This window comes from Diceros bicornis, chromosome 33 (genome assembly GCF_020826845.1).
Source record: "Diceros bicornis minor isolate mBicDic1 chromosome 33, mDicBic1.mat.cur, whole genome shotgun sequence".
In the NCBI taxonomy this organism is placed as follows: Eukaryota; Metazoa; Chordata; class Mammalia; order Perissodactyla; family Rhinocerotidae; genus Diceros; species Diceros bicornis.
This window is the reverse complement of record NC_080772.1, coordinates 8,099,111-8,108,859: the sequence shown is the minus strand read 5'-3', so window position 1 is coordinate 8,108,859 and position 9,749 is coordinate 8,099,111. Positions and strand designations below refer to the sequence as shown.

General features: G+C 50.7%; 1 pseudogene; it reads right to left on the bottom strand.

The window, feature by feature from the left end:
• Window positions 1-7,953: 7,953 nt before the first annotated feature.
• Window positions 7,954-8,878, bottom strand: LOC131396628 (methyl-CpG-binding domain protein 3-like 1; annotated as a pseudogene).
• Between the last annotated feature and the right edge of the window lie 871 nt (window positions 8,879-9,749).

Sequence of the window (9,749 nt, the reverse complement as noted above, 5' to 3'; positions counted from 1 at the left end):
CTGAAAGGAGGGAAAGCAAGATGGACGAGGGGACCCAGCAGGACGGGCTTTGGTTAGTTTTTCACATAAAGTTTCTCAGAAAAAGATTGATAGGAAGAGGGATGTGTTAGCTCCATGGGCAGGTAGGGGCTGTTTGGTCATGGAATAGAGTTGTGTTGGCTGGACTGTTCCAGGAGGGTGAGGAGCTGGCAGAATGAGAGGGTCTCTGTCTTCCGTGAGGGTCCATCAGCTGGCACTTATCTTCCTCCAGGCCACTAGGTGGAGGGAGCAGGTGGGGGTTCCTTTCTTCCAAGTCAGCAGTCTGTCCTCAGGAAGTCAGGGCCCCACTGCTACTTCTGTCTTCACTGCACCTCACAGGGGAGGGCACCCCGCCTGCACCAGGGGATGCAGGATCCCACGGGCCAGGTGGACACAGGGGCTGCTCAGCCTTGGCACGAATGGTGGGCCTGGGACAGATCTGTGTGCTCTCTGCAACTCCCCACTCTGCCCCTAAAGTGGTCACGGCCAACAGTCTCTTATTGGCAATGACCTGTGCCCCAGATGGCAATGAGAAGTATCCAGGGAACTGATGGATTCTTAACAGATCCTTCCTGCCCAGACGTTAGAAGTTTCCACGTAAAAGAGGAAGCAAATGTCAGTGACCCAGTGCCCAGAGCTCTGGTCACCCCTGCTCTGTTAGCCGGACATGGCACTCAGCGTCCCCTTCCTGAGTGGACAAAGGAAGAGTTCTGGGCAGGGGAATGTCATGAGGGGATCCTAGGGAGGTGAGGATTTTGGTACGGCCTTGGGCCCAGCCTGGGATCAGAGACTCTTGGGGGGCAGGCAGGAGCTGCTGGACCAGGGCTCCTGAGACACCCCGTCTCTCTCCATCCAGGGCTCAGCCTAGCTGGCACTTGAACACAGCCCGAGAGTGCAGAGGACAGGACTTTGGTCAGTGGCTGAGCGGGGACTGGAGTGAAGGCGGGATAGACAGGGCCTCTGGCTGGGAGGGGGAGCCACCTCTCCTCTGTGGGCCCCTGAACAAGTCACTGCCCCACAGCGGGCCTCGGTCTCCTCATCTGGGAAATGGAGGGAGATGGTCTGTGGTGCAGGCCTCACAGGGGGTGATGAGGTACAAGGGAGGACAAGAATGCAGGGAGCTTTGTGCCAGCTCCACCTGGAGGGTTGAGGAGAGAGCAGTGATAACAGTCAGGTGACACTGAGTCCTCGGGACACCCTGGGAGGAGTGGAGTTTCCCGAATTTTCCAGATGAGGAACCAGGCTCAGGGAGGCCTGGGCAGGCCCGAGGTCATGCAGGAGTGAGTGTTGGAGCTGGGATTGGTCTGGAATCAGAGCCCCCTGGAGGTGGGAGCAGGTGACTGGGGCCAGATGTCTAGAGTCCAAGGTCAAGGGTCTGGGCGGACATGTGGAGCGGAGTGGGGCCTCCCTGACCCTGTCCACACCCTGGCAGGAGGCCACCACTGTGTTGACCACCCTGGAGACGTACCCCCTGGGAGCCAAGAATGTGAGGGTGCCTGCGGAGGAGGGCCCAGGAGCCAGAGGAGACGGGACCCCTCTCCCATCTGGAGGTCTCTACCAGGAGAGAAGTGTCCTTTCTCCTCTAACCTTGCTCCTGGGGCCACCGAGCCTGAAGTGCCTGCATTGGAAGTGACCAGGAGGAGGCCTAGAAGGGCTGGGCACAGAATGGATTTGGGACCAGGAACCACACACCCTTGGATTTACCAAAAGCCGGCTCCTGGGAGATGACTGGGGGGAGTTTGGGGTTCCTGGAGGGACGAAGAAGAGGGAATCGGGGGGAGGCTGCCTAGGTGGGTGCCTTGGGATGGGCAGGAGGCTGGGGTACAGAAGGGGTCTTTGGGGCATCTGAGCATGGGGTCTCATCACCATCTCCACCCCGATGGCACAGGGTGGCATCCCCTTCCTTGGCACATTTCTCAGTTCCCTGCTGCTGCTGGACACTAGGACGGAGGATTATCTGGAGGTGAGGGAGCCTGGGGTGGGGGCATCAGGATCCTGAGATTTGGGAGGAGAAAACCCCCTACTGAGCCCTGAGCTCTCAGCACTGGGCGGAGCTCCTCTCATGAGAGCCTCCCAGCCGCCGCTGGGAGCCGGGGTCATGCCCTTCTTAGCGATGAGTGAATACAGGATCCACATAACCGCCGTCCAGGTTCCCTGGGCTGGTGAAGCTCAGAGCTGCCTGACTGCAGAGCTGCGGGACGTTGCGTCTGCGTCTGCGCTGGACTCAGCCTCTCCCTCAGGCCCTGCCCCAGGGGAGGGCAGTAGGACCCCTCCACGTCAGGAAGCATATCAGGGGCTGAGCAATCCCTTCCTGCCTGCGCCTCAGTCTCCCTGTCTACTATCAGAGAGGGTTGGGCTACAATGTCCCTGAGCCTGGGCCCCGCATCCCCCTTGCTCTGGAGCCCAGAGCTGGCCCAGGTCCAAGTCCTGTTTTGGAAGCGCCTGCCTCCTGGTGGGCCCTGGTACTAGTGCAACATGAGCAGGGGTGGGGATGGAGGCTAGTTATGGGGGAAAGGGGTTGTTTCTGATGGATTTTGGCTCTCTGCCTTCCAGAGGAATGAGATCAACTACTAGAAAAATAGTGAGGTGAGCAGCTGTGGAGGGTTAGGGATGTGGAAATCAGAGACCCCTCTGGGCAAGAACTTCTCTGGCCCCATCCCTTGGGTCTTACATTTATTGGGAGAGTTAGATACATACAGCTGGGAAACCCACCCCAATGGTGGGTGGGGGAAGAGGCTGGCATCAAGGACACCTTCCTGGAGGAGGAGTTATTTCAACCCAGCTGTGAGAACAAGCAAGTCCTGAATGGAATTGGAGGGAAGGAGGGTTCCCATGTGAGCAAAGAACCCAGACGGGCTCCTGGCCCTCCTCTCACCCCTACACGTCCCTGGCAGCGTCCCCCACCCAGGCCCTGTCTGCCTCCTGTCCTTTCTTCCAGGAATTCAAAGTGACTGAGGAGATCTTGCTGCTGCAGGAGGCTGCAAATCTTTACAATCTTCTATTGAGCCTGAGGAGCAATTTGGTGCCAGGCCATGGAGCCCCTTAGTGAGGATGAGAGGTGAGGCGGGGCAGCAGTTGGGTGAGGGCAAGGCAGAAGCTCTCTGATGGCCAGTTCCAGAGAGCCTATGGCCTTGGCTCCCTGGTCAGTCCCAGTGCTTGTTGCATGGTCACCCCTGGGTCACTGGGACTCCAGCTCCTGGCAGGCTCTGGGAGGGACAACTGAGGTATGGCTCCTGGTAGCTCAAAGGTCCACTCTGTCCTGTAGCTACAACCTGTCCTGCCAACTGGAGCCCCCAGACCAGAGGGCCAGCAAGATGCGACTATTTTTCAAACCCAAGAAGAACCGGCCATCCTCAAGTTCAGGGCTGTATGAGTGTCCAGACCCTCAGTGACTAAACCCAGGGGCTCAGGAAAGCTTCGGGCTAAGCGTGGGCCTGGGTAGTTGGGCGGCCGGCACGGGGATCCCAGCTCCACTGCTGAGCAGTCCCGGGATGGCCGAGTCCCCTCCCCTTTCTTTCTGGGACTTGGTTTCCTCCTCTGTGAAATGGGTGATGCTAAATGACAGCTCCCATATCAGGGACACATGGGGTGCTGTTTATTGAGCCCTCAGTATGAGGTTTGGTGCACAGAGTGCAGTGGGGGTGGGGAGTTGGGCTGTGACACTGGAGAGGCCCCCCATCATCAGTCTTTTCAGTCACCAGGCCTCCGACACAGAACATACAGCTCGAGTGCAGCCTCCTCTTCAGCAGCAGGGACACAGCAGGGACACTCGGGGTGCACCAGGCCAGATCCTCTCACCCTGATGGGAAGGAGAACATTGTAAGCCTTTTCCTGGGGCCCCTGAAGCCCAAGAGGGAGGGGACAACCCCACCCCAAATCCCTGACATCTCTACCCCACTGCCTATTTGCCAGTTGGGAAGGGGCCATATTTATTTGTTGTTAATAGTTAATGCTAGTTTTGGATATGATATTAAAGTCCTGTTTCTGTCGTGGCCTGGGAGTGGTGGTGTGGCTCTTTCACTTCTTGTGCTCATGGAAATGAGACACAGAGTCTCACATTCCTCCTTGAATCAAGAAATCTTGCAGAGTCACAGCTTATCATGTGTGAGAGAAGGGAGAAGGGCCAGCCCCCTCTCCGGCTGCTGCAGGATGCCCCCAGGTCTGCCTTCCTCAGAGGACAGGCTCGTTTCAGCGTGGTTCACCCGGGCCAGGAGCAGAGACAGCCCCTGAGAACTCCTGGGATTTAGAGGTTGGAAGGACTTTCACAGGGAGAGCAACAACCACTGAAATGTGGGTGTCTTTAACATAGCACCAGCCAGGACCAGGTCCTGCACCAGGAGATTGGCTGCTTTGCTACAGCTTTGGAGCATTGGAAACATTTTCTGCTTCTCTTGTTGAGGTTTCTTTTCACCGAATGATAGGACCTTGTAGTTTTCTAATCTGTCTCTGGATTGCAGCAGCACTAAGTGCAGAAAACAATGTGAAAAGCTCAAAACGTGTAGGTGGTGAGGACAATGCCAGAGGAAGGTCCTGTGCAGATGGACTAAGGGCAGGCAGACTGTACTTTCCCAGGCCCCCGCTAGGGGCTCCAAGTTCACCCTTGACCTAGATTGGAATCCTCCTGGGATCCTGTGGGATCATGACTCCAAATTCCTTTTCCTGCATGTTTTGTATCCAGGAGGAAAGATTTGTGATGCAGCTTTTAAGGCTACACCTGGGTTTCGTTCCATAAGCATCACCGCTCCCTGTGAACTAGAATTTCCAGCACCCCTGCACTTCCTTATACCATTCTTTTTAGGGCAGAAATTCTCTAGATGCCCCCAGCCTCTCTGTCAGGTACAGCATGACCACTCTTACCTGCCTGGGCCTGATGGATCACGGGTGAGCCCTGGTTTTCCTGGATAATGAACCATAATCCTGGCCAGTGAATGACCCCCACTCTCCCTTGCTGCCCATGGTGACATCTGGGCCTGTGCAGTTCTGAGGTCTGTGGTCTCAGACAATCACCAGTTTGCATACTCAGTCGTGTTGTTACCAACCCGTCCTAAAGTGGCAGCTGGGCCCAAGCCCATAAAGCATGTAGCTCCCAGGATGGCTGTGTTCTTTTCTCTAGTCTTGTACTGTGGTTATGTCATGAGGGTGTGAACCTTTCCTGTTGGGAGCCTTGAAAGATGAGGCATGACAGGGGTGTGGGTGAGGGGTCCAGCAGGGGATGCCACCAAACTGATGAACCATGGACGTGCATGGACACAGCCTTACCAAGTAAAATACAGACATCCTTCCCGTCTGGTGGTGAACAGACACTGCTCTGAGCTCACCCCAGGAATGCACCCCGTGACCAGGAGCTAAAGGGTTACTGCCCGGCATTTTGAACATCACCCCCTGGAAACACCCTGTAAGACAAGGGCCACATGAATTGCTTAACACTTCTGAGTTATCCCCTCCTTTCTGACGGCTGCAAGAGCACCCAGACACACAGCAGGCTGGACTCTGCCAGGGAGGCCTTCTCATTTCAGCCAGCAGCTGGGGACAAAGGCTGGTTCACAGCAGCCCAGGCCCTTCCTGATACAGCACAGCCATCCAAGAAAGTTATTTGCTAAAGGAAAGACTGAGAAGTCTGTACTTTGCCTCCAAAGAAAAAGAGAAGTGCCAAGACCCGGGGCGAGTCCAGGGCCAGGAGGAAGGCACCATGTGCAAGGGGTTTCTCCCACAGGGTTGTGAGGCTCCTGAGAACCTGCCCTATATGTAGCAATGTTTCATAAGTCATGAGCCTACCATATGGCAGAGGAGAATAATTCATTGCATCCTTGGGCTTCCAATGGCCAAAAATCAACTGATCGTCAATAAGAAGAGGCCCACATTTGTAGCAAGACTCTATTTCATCAGTCTTTGTATTTTACTTTGATGTAAAGTACATATATTTATATATTCACACACACAAATACATCATGCACTCAAACTTATTCAAAACAGAATAAAGTAGAAATACTCACAACCATCAAATGCATGTTTTTGCAGCTGGTCCCCTCTTGGTGGCTGGTATTTATAACCACCTTCTTCCATTACCCATTTCATAGTCCCTTTGCCCTCAGCAAGCACCATGGCTGGTTGTGGCTTTGCCTGGTGGGGGGACCATAACCTACTTTCCTGAAGGATCTGGGCCACGGGCAGTCCTACCTGGCTTGGGTTCTTGTCATTTGCCATTGACTTTAATCACAGGACATGCAAATATAAGAAACACTCTAAGGAATCTCTTGAATTCCAGACATAGGCTTCCTCACCTCCATGCTGAGTAGCAGAGGGAAGCCTGAGTCCTAGAGGAATACCAAGGCTACAGATAGGGTCTGCTTTGGATGTAAAGATGAATGAAACTCAGGGGAAAATCTGAGGGAAAGCAAGGCAGTCTTTTTCCATCTTTCTCTGCCCTGAGTCCACCTAGACAGTTACGGCAGAGGCTCGGCAACAAGTAGCCCGAAGCCCTCAGGCATGAGGCCGCTGCGCTGTCCTGCCTGCGGTCTGCGGGAACAGATGCGTTATCTCTACACGTTTTGCAGATGACCACAGCATAAGATACCCAAGGGCTAAGAATTAAAATCACTCGTTCCATTTTTTTTGGTGTGAACTTCCCCTCCTCAGTCTCAACTGGTCATTCTCTGAGAACACCCTCTCTGAAGACATAATGATAATAACAGCTGTCATTATGGACTGCTTAATATCTGCTGAGCAACATGATCGCAAGCTCTGCGTGCATTACCTCAGTGACACTCACTGTCCTTGAGGGCTTTACTCCCATTTTACAGCTAAAACTACGAAGGATCAGAAATATTAAATAACTTGACAAGGAAGGAATAAATATTTAGAACCTAAATTAAATACCTAGACAAACTACCTGTCAAAGAAAGAGATAAAGACACTTTCTGACATGTGGACAGACTCTAAGTTGACCTCCCACAGGCCTCCAGTGAAAGAACCAGTAAGGAATGTACATCAGGAAGAAGAAATGTGAACCCAGAAAAACATAAGAGGAGTCGTGAGGGAGAGAAAAACAATAGTGAGTCTAATTTATATTAGTTTTAAAACAAGACATTGAAACACATTCTCACAAAATTCCAGATGGTTACCACATGGGAGAATAGAAGAAAGAAGACTCAATCAGAAAAGAACTCATTTTTACGGAAAACACAAATACTACAGATACTATATTATTCTTTAACACATCACTCTCAGAAATTGATAAATCTGTCAGATAAAGGTAAGTAATTATAAAGAGGATTTTAATAATACCTCAAGCTTGAGCATTCAAACACAATTCAGTCCCAACAAGCAGTTGCTTATTGTTACATCACTGATGCTGAAAAACGTCTCTGTTGATAGCATCATCCCCCAAATGACAAGTCCATTTTCAGGAATCAAATTTCCAATACATATAGATCTAAAAAAATGAAGGAAATGTGGTATCTCCTTATATGCAGCTCTGAATTAACATTCAAAAAAGAACAGAAAAATGGAGACCTAGAAGCAGATATCTTACTTGAGAAAAAATAAGCACTTTTGAAATAATGTTTTGGAATCTATTAGAATATTACACAAAAGGAATAATCCATTCCGACTAGGTATGTTTTACTCTGTGACTGTGAGGGCAAAAACTGAATCATCCCATGACTTTGATAACTCTCTGTGACTTTAAAATACAGATAAATAACATACTTAGTAAAGGAAACTGTGAGAACAACATGCAAAGGAAAGATCTCCTTTCTCTCCTCACCTGAAATCCAATCTCTCTCCTCAAAAAGAAGTCACTGTCTATATTTTCGATGTCACACAAAGGAGTTTAATAAAAGTATTGGTATATTTTAAAGTTTCAAGAGCTCAAAGCAAGAAAACATTAGGGACGCTTCACGGAGACATCAGTGAAGTGCGGTGCTCGGTTTCAGCTCACCATCTCCTCCTCTTTTGCATAGTGCTGTCAGCACAGCCTTCTTGGCCCCTCACTCTCTCTGCGTCACTAGCAAGCCTGTCCACAATCGATGCGATCGCCAGTCTCTCTCCTGCCCTTTTCACTGTCCTTCCTTCTTTCCTGATATCTTCCTCAGTCACCAGAAATTGTAGGCAGCAGCGCTGTGGAATGCCCAGACTAGCTCCTGGAATCATCTCTGCCAAATCTGACGACCGGGCAGGGGTGGGCATGGGGCTGCAGTGTGCACCACCTGCGAGCACACCTGGCGGGGATTCACCTGTGCAATGAGGTGTGAGTATTTCTTTTCTTTTGCTGAGGCAGTTTCGCCCCAAGCTAACATCTGTTACCAATCTTCTTCTTTTTGCTTGAGGAAGATTGTCCCTGAGCTAACATCTGTGCCAGTCTTCCTCTATTTTGTATGTGGGATGCTGCCACAGCATGGCCACTGAAGAGTGGTGTAGGTCCGTGCCCAGGAACGGAACCCGGGGGAGCTGAAGCAGAGCGTGCCGTACGTAACCACTAGGCCACTGGGCTGGCCCCTGTGAGGTGCAAGTTTTGCCAAAGCTTTGGCAAGATCCAAAGGACTTACATCCCGATGTTTACATAACCCAAATGGTCATGTTCAAAAATAAATAATTGTGAAAATGTATTCACCCACCACAAATTCCTGTGCTGCTGCAGGCCTGAAGTCCTTGCAGTCTCTCCTGCCAGCAGACCTACTGGGAATGGTCTAAGGTGTCCTGCCAGTGACCCCTCATTACCAGGACAGGTTGGGATTCTAGTAACTGGCCTCTAGAGTATGTAACTGGACATTCTCAAAGGGATGAAGATGCTTAAACCAGGCTTTGGTTTGGGCTGGTTCCCACAATCACGCTGCTTCCTCTGTGGAGACGTGACCATCATCACTTCTTTTCCTCTCACCCTACAAAAATAAATCATGAGATTGGATCTAAATGATAAAGGAAGCCTGCCTTCTGAGGACAATTATCTCAGTTTTCTTGTACTTCCACCACCCCTCTATCCTCTGGGGATAGATCTGACCTGTGTCCTGGGACATCATCAAGCAGATTTGGGTCAAGAACAGAAAGCTCAAGGTCAAAACTCAGGACTACTCCAGAACATTTCTCCTCTCCTATCCTGTTAACACCCGCTCCTTGTTTGAGTGTGATTTTATTCCCTTTTTGTCCTCCGCACTCTCAACTGCAAAAGTCCTGGCACTCCCTCTCAGGACACATGGTCCCCATTCTTTTTGTAAATCCCAATTCCCACCATTTCTGTGTTTTTCGACTACTCATTTGGTTAACTCATTGGCCAGTTGGTGTTCTTAGCTCCTTTAGAGGTTAAATCAGTAGTGACATTATCAACCACCCCACTCTTACTGACTCACTCCCATATTTCGATGTTTACATAACCCAAATGGCCTTGTTCAAAAATAAATAATTCAGAAAACATATTCACCCAACACAAGTTCCTGACTTCCAATATTTTTTTCAAACACTCGTATAGTGGATACCTGTTCCTCAAGATCAGAAGTGGTGCCAGATCACCGATCCTCACCTTAATTTCCTCCTATACCTATCAATCCTGCACTCCACGGACTATGATCTCAAGAATTCCCTTGGAATAATAAAAAATTCCTTACTACTCATCTTATTTGTGTTGTAAAACTCCAAACCCGGAAGATCTTGATTATCTCCTATGCCATAGCCACTGCTAGTCTTACAATAACTGCTAAAGAAAGAGCATACAACATGATATTTCAGTACCACCATAA